At 35.3% G+C, this 24870-nt stretch overlaps 1 protein-coding gene across 2 annotated transcripts in view; it reads left to right on the forward strand.

Moving 5' to 3' along the window:
• The window catches only part of PTPRD (protein tyrosine phosphatase receptor type D), a 2533682-nt gene that overhangs the window by 1150909 nt on the left and 1357903 nt on the right, over positions 1-24870 (forward strand). For both annotated transcript variants that reach the window (XM_086415146.1, XM_086415152.1), the window contains one exon: positions 16706-16755. The gene's annotated coding sequence lies outside the window, so the exon portion shown is untranslated. The remainder of the gene's footprint in view (positions 1-16705; positions 16756-24870) is intronic.

The following is a 24870-nucleotide window of genomic DNA, read 5'->3' on the forward strand; positions in this document are numbered from 1 at the left end:
CATTAGTTCTAGTAATGAGGTATGAACTCTTTGTATCCCCATTTGGAGAAACTGAGTCTTAGGAAAAAAATTAATATTTCATTCCAATAAGATATTTTCAGTTTTGTGGCCAAAAATATCAGATTAAAAATTTTTTGTATGTATCACTAATGAACTAGACCATTCTTATGCTTATTCTTTATGCAGCAATCCACACCATTTCATCTTTCTTATTTCTAAGTAACTGACCAAAGAAATATTTACTTTTAAAGATTTAAAATGTTGAAAATTATGTAATGGTGAAAAAACATGCAATAGTTTTATCTGGTATGTTATTGCGCTGTGCTTAGTTGGTCAGCTGTGTCTCACTCTTTGTGACCCCATGGACTGTAGCCCACAAGGTATGTTATTAATTTTAATATTTGAGAGTAAAATCAACACTGCCATTATAGCATATGTCAGATAAATTCAGTAAAGTCACTTAGTGAAAGTCACTCAGTCATGTCCGACTCTTTGCAACCCCATGGGCTATACAGTCCATGGAATTGTCCAAGCTAGAATACTGGAGTGGGTAGCCTTTCCCTTCTCCAGGGGATCTTCCCAGCCCAGGGATTGAACCTAGGTCTCCCTCTTTGCAGGCAGATTCTTTGCCAGTTGAGCCACAAGGGAAGCCAAGAATACTGGAGTGGGTAGATTATCCCTTCTCCAGGAGATCTTCCTGACCCAGGAATCAAACTGGGGTCTTCTGCATTGCAGGAGAGCTCTTTACCAACTGAGCTATCTTCTCTTAAAGACTTTATACATTTTTTTCCCATGGAAATATTACAGGGATTTGGTTGCATCTGTATTAACATAGTTTCATTTATTTCTTTACATGTTCTTTTTTTTAAGTTGTTTTTTTTTTTAATTTAAATCTTGTAACATGTTCTCTTTATCTCCTATCTTTTTAAAGCACAAGACACATAATATTGATCTGTAGTCATTAAGACAGGTCCTCTTGTTTCTGATTCCTCAGTAAGCACACGGAAAGTAAGATACTTCTCAGGAAGTTAATCAGCAGCCTATGACAACATTCATCACCTAGTGTTCCAGTGATCTTTCAAAATTTTAACAGTATTAGATAGCTTTTGAAGTAATTATGACTAGTGTTTACAAATGCAGCACTAAGATTTATGTGTCACTGGATTTTGTTTTTCCTAAAATGTGACAGAATTATAAAGACAAATCATTATTTTATAGAGTTGTACAAAAGGAAAAAAACAAAACTAAAATACTCCATCGTGTACACATCCTGATTTTAGAGATGCTAAAATTTGAAAAACAACATATGGTAAACACGTAGGAATAAATGTTACTATTGGCTGATGCAGGAGTGTTTAGGAGGAAGGGACATGTGCACAAGTCCTCCAGGCTGGTGAGAGTGGAGACTAGTTTAGTCTTCCTGGAGGTCATTTGGTAATACCAATCCAAAGTTGTAAAACCATTTATATTTTTAAACTCAGTAATTCCTGTAAACCAAAAGAAATAATGAGACATGCAAACATTTAGGAACAACTTCTACATGTTGCTGCTGCTGCTGCTGCTAAGTTGCTTCAGTCGTGTCCGACTCAGTGCGACCCCAGAGACGGCAGCCCACCAGGCTCCCCCGTCCCTGGGATTCTCCAGGCACATGTTAGATGCTGTCCTAAATACTTGGGATGTATCCACAAAGGAAACAAACCCTCTGCTCTTATGGAACTCATATTGTGTCAGAACAGAAAATGATTTTGATAGATTGCACTATGGGAAAAAAAAGATTATAGAACAATATTTGCTCCATGATTCTAATTTGTAAATGTACTTCAAAAAGTAGAAACATTATAAATTATCCCACAGTAGGTGATTGGTATGGTATATTTAGCCAACTGGATTTTGTTTCCATTTGGGTTTTATTTTATAAGTTTTAACCAGATTTGATTATTACAAATGTAAATAACTTACATGGGCATTTTTCTATTTGCTAACTAATCTGTTGTATTTACTTTGTTCTCAAAACAGAATTTTATTAGATTTAGAACTTAAGAGGCCAAGACCAGATAAGTGTGATCTGTTAGTAAGTACTGACTCAGTGGTTCTCAAAGTAGGATGCTGCAGCAGCAGCACGCCTTAGGATCTTGTTAGAAATTCAAAATTTGGGATTGTAATCCCCACTACAGAATCAGAAACTATGGGGGCAGGGCCCAAATATCTGTACAATCAACCCCTTGAGCCATTCTGATATACTCTGAAGTTTGAGAAGCAGGCATGGTAACTTGTACTCAGTTGGAAGGAAACAAATGGATATTTGTGGGGACAGATACCAAGAGTCAGTTACCATAGAGGTCCTTTAAATTATTTCAAATAAATTATGGTGACCAATGAGACTATATCATTAGCAGACTCCTCTCCTGACTAGATCTGTGTCCTTGAGTTCCTTATTTCTGTGTTCCTCAGTTAACTTACTTATAAAATAGAAATAAGTATCTACCACTTGGATTTGTTTGGAAGACTGATTAAATTGACTAGTGTATGAAAAATCCTGTAACACATGTAATCCTCACATGTGTTTGCTATCATCATTATTATTGTCAATTATAATTATTAATGATGCCTCAGTAAATTAAATGACTTGCCAGACACGATACAGCTAGGATTTGATCCCAAGTTTGTTTTCCTCTAGATAAAGTTCTGCTTTTTCCTCCCTTATCTCTCTATGTACAAAAGTTCTATTTGTACCATATATTTTGTCTCTTTATACACATTTTCTCCTCCTTTATTGTTTAACATTGATCTGATAGACTGGCTTCTCTAAACTAAATGTCTTCTCTAACTAAACATCATAAAAAAGGGGGTAATGCTTTGTGTTTCCCATTGTCTGATATTATATTTAGATACATGATAGATGTTCAATAAATACTTGCTAATTGTGAGAACAAGGGCATGGCTAAAAATTTCTTCAAACACTGGTAAAATATATCTCCTATGCTATTGAATAAAAGATTATAGAAATCATATTAAAGAAAAAAAATTTCTCTCTCTATTTTTAATAGACAGTTGTCAAGATAGCCTACAAATGGATTCAGGGCTAAGTAGATTAGATCTAAGTGCATTAGATCTGGGTAGATCTCTTTTACTTAACAACATCTAGCCTACGTAATAGAAAAGGTGGAGAAGTATGAAAATATTCATGGGTTCTTCTAGTTAAGAAATAAAGAAACCTAGTATTTAAGTTGTTGAAAGACAGATATTTTCCCTCATAGAATCCTAGGGAAAATATCTTAAGTATTGAGACAAATTAAATTATCTTTAATGCAGTTTGAATATGTTTCATATTGAATAGTTGATAAGTAGGAGACATAAGAATGTTCAATAAAAACATTTTTGATATAAAAAAACATACTTTGGTACATAAAACTCAATTCATAAAAATTTCAACTTTATTATTTTGTTGGTACTCAAATTACCCCATCTTTACTTTTTTTAGCTTTTTATTGAGATATAGCTGATTAACCATGTTGTGATAGTATCATATGAACAGCAAGGGATTCAGACTTATATATACATGTGTCCATTCTCCCCCAAACTCCCCTCCTATCCAGGATGCCACATAACATTAAGCAGAGTTCCATTGCTATACACTAGGTTCTTGTTGGTTTTCTTTTTTCTTTAATATTTATTTACTTTATTTTTGGCTACATTAGGTCTTTGTTGCTTTGTGCAATCTTTCTCTGGTTGTGGCCAGAGAAGGCTACTCTTCCTTGTGATGTGTGGGCTTCTCATTGTGCTGGCTTCTCTTGCTGTGGACCACAGGCTCTAGGCAGGTGGGCTTCAGTAACTTCAGCACTGCCAATGCAAGGGACATGGGTTCAATTCCCAGTCCTGGAAGATTCCACATGCCATGGAGCAACTAAGCCCATGTGCCACAACCACTGAGTCCATGCTGTAGCGTCAATGAACCATGACTGAGCCCACGTGCTGAAGAAATTACAACTTTATTATGCATGTATAGCCACATAATAATTCTCATGATGCCAGTTGTATTAGATTTTTGTTGTATTAACAAATATTCATCAATGTATTATAAATGGCTCACTTAATAATAAGTTGAAGAATTTCCCTGTGATTGGAGGAGAAAAATAGTCATGAGAGACATAAGTGGAGTCATAAGTGGACAACAATAAGACCATATATGACACTAAAGCTCTGATCAATAAGCCTAGGAATCCAAGCCACAACTTTTGCATCAGTTGGCTCAGTGTGGTTAGGAAAGTCCAGTACTTTCAGGATATTTTCAAGTGAGTGATTACCAACTTTGTTAATGTTTGTCTCCTGCTTCCAACTCAAAACCAGCCACTGCTGCTGCTGCTGCTGCTGCTAAGTCGCTTCAGTCCTGTCTGACTCTGTGCAACCCCATAGACGGCAGCCCACCAGGCTCCCCTGTCCCTGGTATTCTCCAAGGCAAGAGCACTGGAATGGATTGCCATTTCCATCTCCAATGCATGAAAGTGAAAAGTGAAAGTGAAGTTGCTCAGTCGTGTCCGACTCTTAGCGACCCCATGGACTGCAGCCTACTAGGCTCCTCCATCCATGGGATTTTCCAGGCAAGAGTACTGGAGTGGGGTGCCATTGCCTTCTCCTCATAACCAACTAGAGAAAGCCAAAAATGCTCTCCAGTCAATCACATTGAGTGCCCTGCTCTAGTTAACCTACCTCCAGCTTTCCCTTACTCACAACCTCCAATCAGAGCATACATGGTTTAGGAGGTAGGGAGAATAGTGACATGTCAAATAATAGATTTTCAGTTAGAAAATGAATAAGTTGCAGGAATCTAATCACAGCATTGTAATTATAGTCAACAATACCATATTATACATAAAAAAATTGCTAAGAGAGTAGATTTTAAGTGATCTCACCACAAAAAGAATAATAATATTTTTGTATGATGGAGATGTTAGCTGAGGTTTTAGTTATAATCTTACCGGGATACAAAAATGTTTTGATTCAACACACTGTATACCTTAAAGTGTTATATAATGTCATATATAATAAATGTTATATATATTTTAGTGTTATATGCTGTAATGTTATATGCCAAAGAAGTTGAAAAAATGACATTAGAGGTATCAGTAGAATCCAGAGAGTAGAGTGGGTTTTGGCAAGACAGGAATGGATTTTGTTTTGGACATTTTGACTTCAAGTTAACTGTGCCATAGGTATGTTGAAATGTCTACCACAAAGTTGGAAAATAGAACTTGAACTGGGGACTAGAGGCAGATCTGTAAAAACTGGTTTGGAAATACTACCCATAGAGCTGGTACCTGAAGTCATGAGTATGAGGGTAATTTCAGATATGGAAGACATAGAAACACAAGAGTCATAAAATACACCAGTACATTGATTCACATAATTCATTTGAAAATCCCCAAGCATAGCTACATCCCTGGGCCTTGTGCTTGGTGCTGAACATAAACATGCTGCAAGACGGCCTACATTTAAAGGTCCTTAGGAAGGAGGAAAAAAGCACAGCAAAATCCTGAAGTTGTATTCATCAGAATATTAAATACAAAAGCAAAACCTAAAAATAACAAGTAAGGCACTGATGGAATCACTGGAATAAGAGACTTGAAGGAAGGAAGAATAGTCGACAAGTACATCTGCTGTTAGTTATTTGAGGGTGATGATGACTTTAAAAAAGAACGTGATCTGGTGTTTGGCACTATTGGAGATAATCCATGGAGAATGGCATTATCATTATTAGGGTAAACAACATATTGTTATGTATAGCAAGTAAGTATAGACTGCCCACCCAAAAGCAAAGTAAAAGATGGAAGCTTGAAGAAGTAAGTGGGTCAAAGGCAAAGTTCTCCAGGAAAAGAAAGGCTTGAAATTACAGGTTGAAAGGAACAATTAAATGGAGAATGAGAAATTGTCATTAGAAAAAGCATAAAAGGTGAAGTTAGGATAGGCAAAAGAAGATGAAAATAAGAATACAAGAAGGAGAGAAAGTCTTTTTTCTTGAATCATTTCAGTCCCTCAGTCATGTCTGACTCTTTGCAACCCCATGGTATGCAGCACTCCAGGCCTCCCTGTCCAACACCAACTCCCGGAGCTTACTCAAACTCAAATCCATTGAGTCGGTGATGCCATCTAACCATCTCATCCTCTGTTGTCCTCTTCTCTTCTTACCCTCAATCGTTCCCAGCATCAGGGTCTTTTCCAGTGAGTCAGTTCTTTACATCAGGTGGCCACAGTATTGGAGTTTCAGTTTCAACATCAGTCCTTCCAATGAATATTCAGGACTCATTTCCTTTAGGATGGACTGGTTGGATCTCCTTGAAGTCCAAGGGACTCTCAAGAGTCTTCTCCCAACACCACAGTTCAAAAGTATCAACTCTTTAGCACTCAGCTTTCTTTATGGTCCAACTCTCACATCCATACATGACTACTGGGAAAATCATTGCTTTGACTAGATGGACCTTTGTTTTCTTGAATATAAAGTAATAAATGAGGAATGGATGAATATATGGGTGCATTATTTAATTAGAGATATAAAAATTGAAGTTGTTAACATGAATAACTTTAATCCACTTAAAATGTATGAGCAAATTATGTCATAGCAGAAGAGAGAATGAAATATAGAAAAAGGACAGAAAAAGAGGAGAGATTGGAAATATTTCACTTTAGTGGCTATTAGGAATGTAATGGGTAGGTAATTGTTAAGAAATGATAATGATGATGAAACAGGAGCAACACATATGGCTAGTTGTATGGTAGAATAGCAAAGCAGGAAGCAAACATTTTGGTATAGCAACTTTCTTTTCCAAGGATTAGAGGAGACAATTTTATGGAACATCATTTCACTAAGCTGGGGAGGATTAGAGTGAAAGGGAAATTAAATGGAGACAGAGAGGTTTCAGAGTACATGATCTAAAACTACCTCATTTTAAGAGATAAAGGACCTGTGGCTTAAAAACCTTGCCCATATGGTTAAAATGAAGGTTCTGGTCCTTAATTCTGCAACAGGCCATGAGAGTCTGGTTCTTACAAGTCCAGAACTTCTGTGAGAATCTACAGTTTATTAAGAATCACAAGTGATTTTCAGGTGTATTTCAGAAGTATGTACTTTTAAGTTTGAGAGGCACTGACATACACTTTACTTCTACTTCTGTGTTGGTAATTGCCATGAAAATGGTGAAAGGAAAAGCAGGAGGAATACTGGGTATTTCCAGGGGGTAAAAGTCAGACACGACTGAGCGACTGATCTGATCTGATCTGATTCAAGTATCCAATTATGCAGAAATAGCTAGAAAGGGACTGTGAGGCCCCAGTACAGCTCTGTTTTGAGAACAGGGAGAGAGAAGGATCTAAGAGTAATGATGGCAGCTGCAGAACTGAAGCTCCAGAGTTTATCAGAGCTTTGGCAACAGTTGATGTGAGATGAAAATTAATGTTTCTATAGTTACTGAATAATTTGTATAAAGTTAAACCAGTTCTATGAACTTTCATAGGTTCTTACAGATTTCTTAACATAACCAACTCCAGTAATGAAAAGATTGTGATATTATGCCGGAAGTTACAGTTTACAATTTTAATTTCTTCCCAAATGTATAGATATCTATAACACAATGACTTTTATGATGAACATTATTATTTCTGAAACTCTATTAATTAATACAGCTGAATGTCAACTTAGGAAAATTATGGTATGACATTGGCACTCTTGAAAAAGAATTTGGATAATCTCTTTATAATGCCCCCATTTGTAGCTGGAAGTTATTGTTGCCGATCATATGAACACAACAAAATTTTTATAAAATTTTAATATTTTGAATAATTTGGAGTGACATGTTTAAGGATAGTGATATTAAGAGTCAAAATATTAAATGTGAGGATCTATACATTTTAGTTTAAAACATGTAAATACCTACTTTCAATTTGGATTGCTTGATGTTATTTCTGTATCTCCCCAACACCAGAAATATTTGTAATAATTACTTTAATTTGATACTTTTTTAAATGAGGATAAAACTTTAGTTAGAGGTTTTAACATTTTGTATTTTTGTAAGCACAGTTTCAAAGCAAATAGTTGTTCAGTTACAAAAATATCAAAGGCACCTCTGCTGCTGCTGCTGCTGCTAAGTCGCTTCAGTCGTGTCCGACTCTGTGCGACCCCATAGACGGCAGCCCACGAGGCTCCCTCATCCCTGGGATTCTCCAGGCAAGAACACTGGAGTGGGCTGCCATTTCCTTCTCCAATGCATGAAAGTGAAAAGGGAAAGTGAAGTCGCTCAGTCGTGTCCGACTCTTAGTGACCCCATGGACTGCAGCCTACCAGGCTCCTCTACCAACAGCCTAAAACACAAATTCCAGTCTATAATGTTTTTGGCAACTTTTTTTTTTTTTTTTTCCTAGTCATGCATTTGAGTTTTCAAATATCTTCCAATTATATAATGAAATCTTTGCAGAAGCCCTGGGATATTATGATTTGTGGAGTTAATTCACAAATAACATCTTTCCTCAGTAGAGTTTAAACCATGGAAGAAATATTGTCATCTTTTGTCATTTTAATTTTCTCTAATGTATACAAACATGTTAATGCATAGTTGGAAACTAAAAGGTTCAGACAAATTTGAGTCCCCAAAGAATATGCTGTACAATTAGTTTTCTGTCACAGTAAAATGTATCCAAATTCTTTGAGATCATATTAAACTAATAAGGTGATGCAAGGTACAAGTAATTTTATAATAGCTTTATTAAGATATAATTCTCATACCATAAGATTATTTTTTCATGAAACTTTTTAAAGTGTACAATCCAGTGGCTTTAGTGTACAGGTAGACAGCATTGCACAACCAGCACCACTATCTAATTTTATAATGTTTTCATGATCTGAAAAGAAATCCTGTACCTATTGGCAGTCATTCACCTTCTGCTCACCCTTCAGGCCCTGAAAACCACTAATCTGCTTTCTGTGTCTATAGAATTTCTCAGATATTCAAATGGTTTTCCATCCAAGCCTGAGATGACACACCCTGTCCAAGATTCAGTCCATATCTTATTACTGTACTGTTACAGAGTAGAGTTTAAGGGAGCAGGGGTGGGGGGTGGTAGGTAGCCTCTCATGATTTAAAAAAAAAAAAAGTCACTGGAGCTAGAGTTTCAGGCATTAATGCTGCATTCTAGCTAGAGGATTGGGAGAAGGCAATGGCACCTCACTCCAGTACTCATGCCTGGAAAATCCCATGGACGGAGGAGCCTGGTGGGCTGCAGTCCATGGGGTCGCTAGGAGTCAGACACAACTGAACGACTTCACTTTCACTTTTCACTTTCATGCATTGGAGAAGGAAATGGCAACCCACTCCAGTGTTCTTGCCTTGAGAATCCCAGGGACTGGGAGGCCTGGTGGGCTGCTGTCTATGGGGTCACACAGAGTCAGACATGACTGAAGCGACTTAGCAGCAGCAGCAGCAGCTAGAGAATTAATGAGAATAGGGGGAAAAGATGGGTATGTTGTCTATATTCAGGGCCACTTCTTAGAAGTCACTCGCTCTACTTCCACACACATGCATTTTCCAGAGTTTAGTCTCTTAACACCAAGACTAAGAATCTTTTTCCAAGTAGCCATTAACCTACTTCAAAGTCAGCAGCCCTTTATAAAAATAGGGAAAGATAAATATTGGAGGATAACTGGAACTCTCTGTCATAGTGTTAAACCCACTTGAACTTATTAAAATGTATTAAGCTAAGATTTGGAATACCTGAAGAACAATCCTTATGAAAGATTTTAGACTCTTAGGGCAGCATATGTAGTGGCTTTTGATGGAGGCAATAAAATATAAAATCATTACGTGCCATATTTGTAACCAGGATATAAAAAATATGAGAAAAGACCATATTTGTCTTGTTCATCACTTAACCTCATATTCTGGAATAATAGTGACTGACACATAATTGCTCAGTAAATATTTATTGAATAGATAAGTGGATTATTGAGTTAACTTCATGTAGCTGTATCTGTTGTTTACAGTTAGAGTTAAATAATATATTTACAAATTATCTAATCTTGGGATGAGTTGATAATTCCAAAACTTATCGCTATCACTCTAACTTTGCCAGGATTTAAGATCTGTTTTGAAAGAAATGATCTAGGCATTGAAAAGACATTGAGAAAGTTTGGGTGTTACTGAGCTAAGGTAAAAATCTAACACCTTAATACAGGGTTGTTTTCTTCCTTGGGAACTGTAGCAATTATTTCTATATTGAAGCATTGCATTATTTATGTAGGTGTTTATTAGTTATTTACTGAGATTTTACAATATGCCAGACTTCATTGAAACTACTTTTTTTTTTCTCATATATGTAATCTGCAATTATAATGGGAACTGCATTTCTGAGTAGATAAGCTTGACACTCTTCAAAGAATTAAGAGTTCAAACTTTGGGTTTAAAAAAAAAATACATTATTTGCAATTTTATAACTAGATAGACAGCTATCTGGTTTCCCAAGAAAGCGTTTCTCATAACTTATACAAAAACTGCATATATATTGCACAAAATGTACATATTTTATAAAATCAAATGTATTTTAAAATTCATTGGCAGAAAATTTTAGAAATTGGCATATCTGTTCATGTATAGTTTCAATTTATCATTTAATAAGGTAGGCACTACGGAACTATCTATCTAAAATTAATCATAATACATTGGAGCTGTAAGATGGAAGAATTTATTTACTATTATGGTAGATTTATTTTAAAAATTTGAGAGTATAGTTGTATCTCTGCTTTATGGATTTGAAGTTTTAAGTTTCATTCTAAATAGAATAGAATGAAAACTCAATTTCTTTCACATTTCCTCCTCATTAAAAGAATCAGAATTTCTATGCTGCATGTAACTAATAGAGTAAGAGAGTTTGTATTTGAAATTCATTTGTACCATTTCTACCTCTATGCTCTTGGGTACATTTTTAAATTTCTCTATTGTCTTGTGTGTGTGTGTGTGTGTGTGTGTGTGTGTGTGTATGTTAGTTGACCAGTCCTGTCCAACTCTTTGCAACTCCATGGGCTGTAGCCCACCAGGCTCGTCGGTCCATGCAGTTCTCCAGGCAAGAATACTGGAGTGGGTTGTCATTCCGTTCTCCAGGGGATCTTCCTGACCCAGGGATCAAACCTGGATCTCCTGAATTGCAGGCAGATTCTTTACCATCTGAGCCACATTGGAAGCCCTCTATTGTCTTATCTATACAATAATAGTAATCATATTGGATAGGATTGTTCTAGCGATTAAATGAGTTGAACCTAAAGTACTTAACCTACTTCCTGTCATATAGTAGATATTCAACCAATGTTAACAACTATTAATATTACTATTAATATTAGGATCCACTAAGCTGTTAGTAGGGGCTTCCCAAGTGGTGATAGTAGGAGCTTCCCAGGTTGGCGTTAGTGGTAAGAACCTGCTTGCCAATGCAGGAAACATAAGAGATGTGGGTTTGATCCCTGTGTTGGGAAGGTCCCCTGGAGGAGGGGATGGCAACTAATGCCAGTATTCTCGCCTGAAGAATCCCATTGACAGAGGAACCTGGCAGACTCAGACCGTAGGGTCAGGGTCACAGAGAGTTGGACATGACTAAAGCAACTAAATCACCAAGGTGATTGTAGACATATAAGAAATCTGTTAATTACCTGACCTCCGAATCTAATATATATGTTTATATATATATATATATATATATATATGAGAAGGCAATGGCACCCCACTCCAGTACTCTTGCTTGGAAAATCCCATGGACAGAGGAGCCTGTTAGGCTGCAATCCATGGGGTTGCTAAGAGTCGGACACGACTGAGCGACTTAACTTTCACTTTTCACTTTCATGCATTAGAGAAGGAAATGGCAACCCACTCCAGTGTTCTTGCCCGGAGAATCCCAGGGACAGGGGAGCCTGGTGAGCTGCTGTCTATGGGGTCGCACAGAGTCGGAAATGACTGAAGTGACTTAGCATAGCATATATATATATATATAAAAATACCACTTGTAAGAATGTTGCACAGTAGTAAAATATCATGTGGAAACTGTGTTGTATATCACAGAATTTGATGCCAGCATCTCTGGATTAAAACCAAAACAACAAAACAACTCCTGTAATAAGTATATTCACATAATATCTTCCTCAGAGCTGAGAATTAAATTAGTTGACCCATTCAAAATATTTAAAGCTGTGATTCATATATCTCTTATTTTTAGTAAATATTATTTATGGCATATGACTTAATTGAGATTCTGAACTTAATTAAGCTTGAGTTGAATTTTGACTTCACAATGTATTAGTGATAAGATATTTTAGAGTATATACAGGCAACTGTTAGCTTCCATTTTTTATCTGAAAATGTGGAAAATAGTGTCATTTTTGTATTAATAGAAATACTCAGAAGAAATTTTAGTGAATGCCAATTGAAGATATATGAAATAAAGTGTAGAGATCCTAGCATTGTTACTTATCCATTGCTAACTAAATATCATTTTAATGAGACCTGCCAGACTGCCTTTAAAATAATTTGTAATTATATTTTAAATAATTTAAAATAGCTCCCCAATGTTTAGGTTTCCAAATTATCTAAAAATTCAACCTTCTGTCACTCCCTCTAAAAATTGAACTTTCAGCAAAATTGAGCCAAGAAGAAATAAAGTGCTTTAAACCATCTTAACATCAGAGAAATCACCTTCTGAAATGCCAATTCCATGAATTTTTCCAGCCACATATCCAATAAATCCATTAGTTAATAGCTATAGTCTATAGAAATACTAATTCAAGTACAACTTTTCAGGATTTCTGCAGTAATTTGAGTTATATTGGGATTACCATGAAATATTCCTCCTTGACTATTGTAGGTCTAGGATATTAGACTTTCAGAATTACCAATAATGTTTTGTTTTGCTGAAATTTGCTTACTTGCTTCAGCATACATTCTTTCTGAATGGTTATTTCTCCAAATATGAATAGTTCAAATGGAAGAGGTTTATCTGATCAAGTTCATTTAGCTGAATCTTATTATATGAAATAAAATTTCTAGAAATGCATCAAGGACAACACTAGCCTAGTGCCAATGTCACTGACAGTTTAATAGCTCATTCTTCACCACAAATTGCCCCCCACCCCCACCAAATATTTATGTCACTCATATCTTGTTAAAATGGACTCTCCTCTTTGAGTGTAACTCAGTACTCAGTATCAACTGAAAAGGGTAGATTAATTTTAAGTGAAGTGAAGTGAGGTCGCTCAGTCATGTCCAACTCTTTGAGACCCTATGGATTGTAGTCTACCAGGCTCCTCCCTCCATAGAATTCTTCAGGCAAGAGTACTGGAGTGGGTTGCCATTTCCTTCTCCAGGAGATCTTCCCAACCTAGGGATCGAACCCCAGTCTCTGGCATTCCAGGCAGACTGTTTAACCTCTGAGCCAACAGGGAAGCCCCAGATTAATGTTGGGGTAGGCTATATTTCTGCTTTGGCTTTCTTGTAGGCCTAAAATCACCTCCCTGGCTTGACCTTGTCTTTGAAAAAAATGTCATTTCTAGAATCCCTGAACTTAAGCATGAGCAGTGACTTTGAGTCTGAGTATCCACCACATCTGATAAGATCAGATCAGATCAGTCGTTCAGTCGTGTCCAACTCTTTGCGACACCATGAATTGCAGCACGCCAGGCCTCACTGTCCATCACCAACTCCCGGAGTTCACATCTGATCAGATAGTGCTAAAAGAAATTATTGTTTCTATAGTATAATGTCAAATCTTAAAGCTTGAATTTAAATTTTAATAATGAAATAATAATAACAATTAAAAATTTCTTTTGGTGTATCCAAGGAGTTCATTCCCCAATGGCAATACTTAGCTTCAACCAAATATTGTTTCTTTTTTTTTTTTCTAATTTTATTTTATTTTTAAACTTTACATAATTGTATTAGTTTTGCCAAATATCAAAATGAATCCGCCACAGGTATACATGTGTTCCCCATCCCGAACCCTCCTCCCTCCTCCCTCCCCATACCATCCCTCTGGGCCGTCCCAGTGCACCAGCCCCAAGCATCCAGCATCGTGCATCGAACCTGGACTGGCAACTCGTTTCCTACATGATATTTTACATGTTTCATTGCCATTCTCCCAAATCTTCCCACCCTCTCCCTCTCCCACAGAGTCCATAAGACTGTTCTATACATCTGTGTGTCTTTTGCTGTCTCGTACACCGGGTTATTGTTACCATCTTTCTAAATTCCATATATATGCGTTAGTATACTGTATTTATGTTTTTCCTTCTGGCTTACTTCACTCTGTATAATAGGCTCCAGTTTCATCCACCTCATTAGAACTGATTCAAATGTATTCTTTTAATGGCTGAGTAATACTCCATTGTGTATATGTAGCAACCCCACTGCTGGGCATACACACTGAGGAAACCAGAAGGGAAAGAAACACGTGTACCCCAATGTTCATCGCAGCACTGTTTATAATAGCCAAGACATGGAAGCAACCTAGATGTCCATCAGCAGATGAATGGATAAGAAAGCTGTGGTACAAATATTGTTTCTAATACTTAACTTTTTAACATGTGCCTCAAATTTAACTGGATGCACCTCTTGATTAATGAGGTAAGGATGGGGAAAAGTCACTATAATTCTTTGAATGACTTTAAGATGTATAAGCATTCAGATCAAATAGCATTCAGATCAACTAGGAAAGGTTTCCTTTTAATCAACATCAGCAGAAAGTAGACTTTTTCAAGTCATCTTCTCCTTCCTTGCTCCTGTAGGGAAAATGCAAGCAGAAAGTAGTTGAATAGTGAGTTTAGGACATCTGCAAAGTTAGTCCATGTGCACTGGAATTAGGAAAAAGGATAGGCAGCAGAGACGTCTATCAGTTCAGTTCAGTCGCTCAGTCGTGTCCGACTCTGCAACCCCATGAATCACAGCACGCCAGGCCTCCCTGTCCATCACCAACTCCCGGAGTTCACCCAGACTCACGTCCATCGAGTCAGTAATGCCATCCAGCCATCTCATCCTCTGTCATCCCCTTCTCCTCCTGCCCCCAATCCCTGCCAGCATCAGAGTCTTTTCCAATGAGTCAACTCTTCACATGAGGTAGCCAAAGTACTGGAGTTTCAGCTTTAGCATCATTCCTTCCAAAGAAATACCAGGGCTGATCTCCTTCAGAATGGACTGGTTGGATCTCCTTGCAGTCCAAGGGACTCTCAAGAGTCTTCTCCAACACCACAGTTCAAAAGCACCAATTCTTCGGCGCTCAGCCTTCTTCATAGTCCAACTCTCACATCCATACATGACCACAGGAAACTATAGAGGGCTATTAAACAGAATAATTACTTGGAGCAAGGAGACCTGAAGGCATGGCCAGTAACTGGAGGAAAACACAATGGACTGAGAGAATCAGAGACTCAGAGTACAGTCAAGTCTCTCCCACCAGTTGGTTCAATGACTTCAACCAAGAAATTCTGAGCGTGCATTATTGAAGATTTAACTCCACATGTGCATTTCAATTTGCATAAAAAATAATGTAAATATTTACACTTAATTGATAGTACTAGTTTATTTTCCACTAATATTGGATAAGAAGAATGTTAGAAATATTTTATTTCATTCTTCAAGTGGTTCATAGAACTGTCAAGATCATTTCCACAAATGATTTCTACTAAGAATTAAGTAATATTTTTATCAGATAAACTATGTTACATAATGTTTCCTTCATTAGCAGTAAAAAAAGATTTAATGGTTAGAAACCTGAGAGAAACATATCCTCCAAACCAACACCACTCATAAGGAACTGGCACAAAGTGTACCTGCCTATATATGTCATTCATGAGTTTTCTAAAAGGTTCATAAATGCTACTAATTTCTTCACTGAGGGTAGAAATTAAATCTTCAGTTTCCTTATTTTGTTGATAGAAAACAGCATCTGCCTATCAGGAAGCGAATTTAAGGGCTTAGTAAATATGTGTTGATTAGTAAGTTACCACTCCATCAAAATGATAAAACTGTTGCAAAGCATGTTAACTACTAAATATGATCACATGTGATAGTAATCAAGTGTCTTGATTCAGTGAAAATAACGATAACCAGTTTCATAAAGAGCTATTGTTAAATATCTTAATTTAAGGTGTATAACAAACTATGGAATACTACATGACCTTTAAAATGATAACATAAAAGATTTATATTCATGAATAGCTATATATTACCCAATGATTAAAACACATCAACTGGACAGTGGTGTAATAACCATATTTGTACACGTGTGTGCATGCATGTGTATGATAGCATATGTGTGTGTGTATCTGACGCTGTTAACTGAGTGTAACTGAGAAGACTTTCTAAAATAATATATGCAAATATATTTTGTTTACAAATATATCCCTCACCCATAGTCCCACAAGAAGCAAAGACAATAAAAATTCTCTGCTTGTTTGTCATCCCTTCATTAAAGAGCTGAAATTAGAGTAATTAATTTCAAATCACAATAATTTGATGTGAATTGAGTAATGGCAATGCTATTTTAGACAAATATTGTAGTCAAAATATGTGCACTAATTACACATAAAATAAATTTTTTCATGATATTGAATCACTATTTAACATTTTATGATCTTAAATTAAAATGCAATATCTTTACTAATACAAAATATTTCTGGTTGTACTTTATTTAGGTCTCAGGGTGGTGAACTTCTTCTTTGAATTCCTAACCTGTGAGCCTGTGGTAAGATTATGATTAATATACTAAGTTGTATGATTTATTTACCTGTTACCTCTGCTTGATTAATAACAGTAAAGGGAATTTGCTTAGGTAATTTGATACTTTACCTTAGTTTTACATAAATGTTGAAGAAGCTATACAATGTTTTCTATCAAATGTTTATGTTCTTGAGTAGATTATGGTAATATAGTCAACTGATAGTCATTTGATGCAGTATTTGATAGATTCCTAAGTGAATTTGTAGCTTTGCTCAGAAAGGTAAAGATTTATACCATGGAGAAAAATTATTTGACTCTAAATGACAGTATTATATATTAAAATTGTTATAGTGAGGTTTATTTGATGCCAATGACTAGGGCAATGAGTTATTGAAAGTTAAATATAACACCTGTCAGGATTTATCAAAATTGGATTCTTCTATGAAAGTTTGATGTTGGAGCTTTAGAGAAAGCAAACCATATAACTATAGAAATAGAAATGATAAGAAATAAGCAGTAACTTTTCTAAGGTGATTTGGGGGATGTTATTTATTTGTTAACTTATGTGGTTGATACATTCAATAACATGTTAAAAGTGTGAAGATGGCTTGCATTTATAATTGATTACTACAGAATATAACTTAACTATGTGTTGTAAAACTAATTGGGTTATTTTAGTAAGAGAATTTTCAGGACATATCTGTTCCTTAATAGTAAACTTGATAAAGATTTAGCTTGTAATTGAGATATAAATTGCAGATAGCATGGGCATTTGTATCATATATTTCATATTTGGGCAAAAATGACATCTTCGGAAACACAGAGACAATGAACTAAATCTCTTCTTGATCTGATAAAACAGCATTATTGTTTCATATGATAAAACAGAATTACTGAAATGTATATTAAAGAAGTTGTTTTAAATGACTATAGGCAACAACCACCTCTGGGCACTCAAAGGTATTCTCTTTGGTGAGGCTACTTAGAAATATTCCAGGTATGATTATAAAAAAAGAAAAAAAAATACCACCTAGAATTATCTTCTCTACCACAAGGACTCTGCTAATAATGGAAGATGTTTTTATAAAATTTCATTTGGATATGAATAGAGCAATAATTTCATCCTTGAGAATTTGTTCTTTAATTTGTAGCTTGTAGTTTACAAATATAACTAAATGAAATGACAAGTTATTTTAACTTAAAAATGGTACAAAATATTTGTAAGATCTATTTGAATTTCTAGTCTTTTTAATATTCTTATATAAGCATATCATACATAGAAAGAATTGCTCATATCTCAGGGCACAGTCTCTGTGAATTGCCATAAAATGAACATACCCATTTAACAAGCACTCATAGAAATTAAAAAACAAAAGGATAAAAAAAGTATATGAAACCCCACCTCATATAGTTACTTTTCTAGTAACTATACCCACAGAGCATATGCACTATCTTGAATTCTAGAAGGATAGATTACCTTGCTTACTTAATCACATTTTATAAATGTAAACATATGGTATGTACTGCTTTGCTTCTTATTCTCTAAATTACATTTGTAAGATTGTATGCATTGGTGAATCACTCATTCTCATTGCTGTGTAATATTAAACTGTATCCAGATTATGGTCCTTTCCCTCATTTGTAAGCATTTGGGTAGACTTCAGCTCTTATAAATAATAATTATATGGCCATTTGGAACATGTATTTTAGGGAATCTGTGTATATATTTTATTGGATATATAGGATATGTATATGCTCTGCTTTAGTAGATACTGACATTTTATCAAAGTGGTTATATCATGTTTCAACAGCAGGATATCAGTTCGGTTGCTCTGTATATTTGAGTATATAGTATCTCAGTAATATTTGAGACTTTTCATTCTTATATTTCAGTTCATTTGATGTGTATAGAGGGAATTTTTTTATTTGACTATATTAAAGGTATTAAAAACTTTATAATTATTTGTCATATTATATATCCTTATATAATTATTGTATCTATCCTTTTTTATTATATGCATATGAAAATTGAATCCTAAGCTGGATACATTCACTAATATACTGGAGTGGATCAACTTGATTCATAAGAGACAACTGTTGTGTGAAGAATTTTGAAGGCTGCTTATTAGTTTGAAAAGGTGCCATGGTAGAAACATTTACATCACATATATTGGCAAACATTTGAAAACCGGGCTTTAACTTTTTTCTTGGAAAGCTAGTTTTTAAACATTTACCCAGCATGACACTGGATACATACACTGTATATGAAACCATTTGGTGGAATTTCTTATCTTGTGATAGTATCTTTTGATGGATAGAATTCTTCATTTTAATTTATTCTAGTTTATTAAGTTTATTTCTTATGTGATTAGGATTTTTATGTGCTATTTAAGAAATATTTACCTTAGCAGTGATTGTTAAGATATTTTTCTATAGTTTAAAATTACCATTTGAATTTCACAGTTAATGATCTCAAGATATTAAGGATAATTCTTCTGTGGTATTATCTTGTATACTTAAGATAGTTAGCTGGATAGCTTTTCATTAGGATAATAAATGCTCTGTGTATATGTTACCTTTTTAATGTAAACAACACTGATATTTGTGTTTAATAATTTGATGTAGCTATTTATAGGTAATTTGTCATATTTTACAAAGTTAGTATATGTATTTGTGCATTGTCCCTATAAGTTTCAAATAACATAATCAGATGGCTATTATTTTGAAAGTAAGTATCTGGTGCTCAGTCACATCTGAGTCTTTGTGGCCCCATGTAGTGTGCCAGCCAGGCTCCTCTGCCTATGAAATTTTCCATACAAGAATATTGGAGTAGGTTGTCATTTCCTCCTCCAGAGAATCTTTCCAGTCCAGGTATGGAATCTGCTTCTTTTGCATCTCCTGCATTGTCAGGTAGATTCTTTACCACTACACCACTTGGGAAGCCCCCAAGTACCTAGCAGCATAGCAAACTTAATATGTAACTTTAACCTTAACTGTAGACAGTTTATTTCCATCATATATTACTGAATGAACCAAGTCTGAAAAATATTAAACAGAATCAATGAAAAAAAAATAACCCTCAGAATATTAGGCTAATCTTTTTGCATTCAAATAAAATTATTGTCAAAATATATTTTTTTGTATCTAAAACATTATACCATATAAACTGAATAAACATATAACCGTAGGAAAGGAAAGACATACCCAATCTGAACGCAGAGTTCCAAAGAATAACAAGGAGAGATAAGAAAGCCTTCCTAAGTAACTAATGTGAAGAAATAGAGGAAAACAATAGAATGGGGAAGACTAGACGCTCTTCAAGAAAATCAAGAAAAATGTTCCAAAGGAACATTTCATGCAAAGATATGCAGAGTGAAGAACAGAAACGGTATGGACTTAACAGAAGCATAAAATATTAAGAAAAGGTGGCAAGAATACACAGAACTATAAAAAAAAATATCTTAATGACCCAGATAACCACAATGGTGTGATCACTCATCTAGAGCTAGACACCTTAGAGTGGGAAATCAAGTGGGCCTTAGGAAGCATCACTACAAACAAAGCTAGTGGAGGTGATGGAATTCTGGCTGAGCTATTTCAAATCCTAAAATATGATGCTGTTAAAGTGCTGCACTCAGTATGCCAGCAAATTTGGAAAACTGCAGTAGCCAAAGGACTAGAAAAGGTCAGTTTACATTCCAATTCCAAAGTATTGCAATGCCAAAGAATATTCAAACTACCACACAATTGCAGTTATCTCACATGCTAGCAAAGTAATGCTCAGAATTCTCCAAGCCAGGCTTCAACAGTACATGAACTGAGAACTTTCAGATGTACAAGCTGGATTTAGAAAAGGCAGAGGAACCAGAGATTAAATTGCCAACATTCACTGGATCATGGAAACAGCAAGAGAATTCCAGACAAACATCTGCTTTATTGACTACTCCAAAGCCTTTGACTGTGTGAATCACAACAAATTGTGGAAAATTATTCAAGAGATGGCAACACCAGACCACCTTACCTGCCTCCTGAGAAACCTGTATACAGGTCAAGAAGCAAAAGTTAGAACCAGACATTGAACAATAGACTGGTTCCAAACTGGGAAAGGAGTACATTAAGGGTGACAATAAGTATATTGTCACCCAGCTTATTTAACTTACATTTAGCATACATCATACAAATGCCAGGCTGCATGAAGCACAAGGTGAAATCAAGATTGCCAGGAGAAATATCAATAACCCCGATATGCAGATGACACCTCCCTTATGGCAGATAGTGAAGATGACCTAAAGAACTTCTTGAGGAAATTGAAAGAGGACAGTAAAAAAGCTGGCTTAAAGCTCAACATTCAAAAATCAAAGATCATGGCATCTGGTCCCATCTTTTCATGGTAAGTAGATGGGGAAACAATGGAAACAGTGACAGACTCTATTTTTGGGGGCTTCAAAATCACTGCGGTTGATGACTGCAGCCATGAAATTAAAAGATGCTTACTCCTTGGAAGAAAAGTTATGACCAACCTAGATAGCATATTAAAAAGCAGAGGCATTATTTTGCCAACAAGTCCCTCAGGTCAAAGCTATGGTTTTTGCAGTAATCATGTATGGATGTGAGAATTGGACCATAAAGAAGGCTGAGTGCCAAAGAATTGATGCTTTTGAACTGTGGTGTCGGAGAAGACTCTTGAGAGTCCCTTGGGCAGCTGGAGATCAACCCAGTCAATCCCAAAGGAAATCAATCCTGAATATTCATTGGGAGGACTGATGCTGAAGCTCCAGTACATTGGCCACCTGATGCAAAGTGCCAACTTTGCACTGTTGCAAAAACAGTGGAAAAGACCCTGATGCTGGTAAAGATTGAAGACAGGAGGAGAAGGGGATGACAGAGGATCAGATGGTTGGATGGCATCACCAGGCTCCAGGAGATGATGATGGACAGAGAAGCCTAGCTTGCTGCAGTCCATGGGGTTGCAAAGAGTTGGACAGCAGTTGAGGAACACTGAACAGCAACCATCAAGATAAATATATTGTGAAGGATTAATTACAGAGTATGGCTGTGTGAACCTCATTAAGATAGTCAAAGATATAGATGGTATAGATAGATAAGTTTTCCCAGGTGGCTCGGTGGTAGAGAATCTGCCTGTCAGTGCACAAGGCACAGGAGATGCAGGTTCGATCCCTGGGTCAGAAAGATTCCCTGAAGGAGGAAATTAGAGTCTACCCAGTATTCATTTCTGGAAAATCCCATGGACAGAGGAGCCTGGCCAGCTACAGTCCACAGGCTGCAAAGAATACGACATGACTGAGTACACATGCATAAATAGATAGATATCGATATAGACATATGACTTAAATTGTTGATGGAATACAGTAGTGCACCACATACCTGTTTTTTGCCTAACAGGAATTATAATATTAAAAACAGTATTATTTTTTTCTTAAAACTCTGAGTAAATTATATAAATGTCTATATGTTTGCCACAGATTGTATTGCCTTTTTATGCAATTCTGTGAATTGAATGTGTTTTTTCCTCTTCAAGTAACGTTTTTGATTTAAATGCATTCAGTTTTCTCTATCATAGTCAAAATATTTGAGATTTAATGAAACATAATGGAATTAAATATTTTTAAATGGAAATTTCAATAGTTTCAATACACACATATCTAATAGACTGTTTCTTTTTTAATATCTGGGTTTTTATTGCAGACCACTTCATTAACTTCAGAGTAACTCATAACTCAAAAAATAGACATGCAAAAGTAAATGATATAAAATTGTGTTTTAACAATTAGTTACTAATTTTCAAATCTATATAATAGTGAGAAGTCTGCTGAGAAAAAGTGAGCATTTATAGATTAACCCTTGAAACTAAAGAAAGATGACATTGATTTATTTTCATATATTTGGATAGAGCCTAGGATTAGTAACCCAGAGTTATTCTTTTGTATATTCTTGCCTGCTTTAGATAGCCAAAGATGAAAAAATATGGAGTGTGTGCTAATTATAAGCTAATTAGCTGATTTTCACTGTTACAGCATTACTAATCACTGTGGGATAATTAAAGCAGGAAGGACAAAGGTGAATGAAAAACTGAAAGGTGTTTTGAAGATTGGTTCAAAGACTTTACGTGGCAATAATAAGTCTAATCCTGTACTAGTCGTTTTAAATAGCTAAATAATGAGTTTATCTGTAAAATACAGCACAGCTTACACAAACCTTAATTCATGAATGTGTCTGTCCCTGAAGATAAATGAAAGTTAAAGGAAAAAAAAAAAATCCAGTGAAGATAGACACTGAATAGAAGTAACTGATAACAGTTAAATATACTTTATTTACACAGAGATTACAGAGTTTAAGGGCAAATAAAGTTCAAAGATACACAGATGACTTATTGAAGGAAGAAAAACAGTAGAAACTGAAGAGATGTCAACATGTAGAATATTTTATTATATATAATTTGAGCCCCAAACTAAAACAAAATTGAATTATACAATAAAATTATAGTCTGAGAGTACAAACACCCTTTAAAAAGAAAAAAATAAATGGTGAAATATATTCAGAAAAAAAATTCCAAATAACTAAGATGTTTTGGTACTATAAATGAAGACTGAATTTTTTTCTTTTTTGTAATTAAATGCTATTTTAATTTTTATTTTTAACATTTTATTGTAGCAAAATGCACATACGATTAAATTTACTAACCTTAGAGTAAAATTATTGGACACACAAAATATCATCTGTATATTTTTAGTTCATATTTAATGATATATTCATTTAACTGTTAAAGTACAATATTGTTTTTTCTCTCCCTGAAAAGTCAAATTTTTAGTTCCTGGCCCAATATCTGGCAACAGCAGATGTTCTCTGAACCTTTGTTATCTAGAATATCAAGTTTATATAAACTAGGTAGAAGTTTTTTGTTTCTTTTACTAAATAAATCATTTTTTTCTGAAATACATCCTCCTTCCAAACTTTCCTTTCCTCCTCCTTCCCTCCTTTCCTTCCTTCATCCCACAAATTCCAACATTTGTGAAGGATTTACCATGCACTATGAAGATGGCTAACTAATGTTACAATGGTAGAACAGACAAGACATATACACTTATTAATTTTACAGTCTAAGAAGAAAAAAGATTATTGTTAAAGTAAGTCTCAATTTTGATAAATATCATGAAGACATACATTCTCAAATATAAAATAACTGGTACAGAAGTTGATATTTACTGCTTCAAAGGAAAAATAGAGTTTCCCGTATGAGGGAATGAAGAGAGAAAGGAGTATAAAGAGATTTCTAGCCTTGGAGGAAAAGGGGAGCTTGGAATGTTCAAAGAGGGTAAATAATGTTAGTGTGCACGGATCACAGTAAGTAAAAAGGAAGGAGGCATGACAAAGATTAAGTCTTGTAGGTCATGATAAGTGTATTAGATTTTGTTGTAAATGCAATTGGAAGTTGTTGATCATTTTTCCTAGGTGTTTAAGATAAGTTCTTTGTGGGGAATGAATTAGTGGGAAATATTTCTAGAAGTGGAAAGGTCATTTAGGAGGAGACATTTGCAGAGTTCTAGCGATAGATGTGATAACTCAATCTAGGACGGGATCTCTGTGATGAATTTACAATGTATTTTAGATGCAGAACCAAAAGGACTTATTTGATTTGAAGTAGATGGTGAGAGAAAAAATGGCAAGCATGAATCCAACATTTGAACAATTGATTGTGTAGCAAAACCATTCACAACTAAGTTGGTTAAGATGGATCTGGGAGGCAGGTTCTAGTAATAGAACCAATAACTCCATTTGGAATCAAGAATATCTTGTCTTACCTCTCTTTTGCACTTGTTACTTCAAACAAAAACCATTTGAAGGCAAGTAGGGAATGAGGATTCAACGCTGTACATTCTAACTACTCATGAAAGGCAATGATCTGGCAAACCAGCTTCTCATAGCTAACTGTCCTGGGTTGATGGTTATAGAAGTATGTATGAATTGACACTGAAAAGGCATATGGCAACTGTTGGGACCCAAGCATTCTGTGGAATGAGGCTGACATTAAATGTACATGTAGTGCAACAAACTTCAATAAGCTCTGGGATTATAATGTGAGTTTATAGTGAGATTTGGATAGTATATGCAATGAAAGGAG

Source organism: Bos grunniens, chromosome 8 (genome assembly GCF_055505025.1).
Source record: "Bos grunniens cultivar Pamir isolate PY7600 chromosome 8, Bosgru_T2T1.0, whole genome shotgun sequence".
Classification (NCBI taxonomy): Eukaryota; Metazoa; Chordata; class Mammalia; order Artiodactyla; family Bovidae; genus Bos; species Bos grunniens.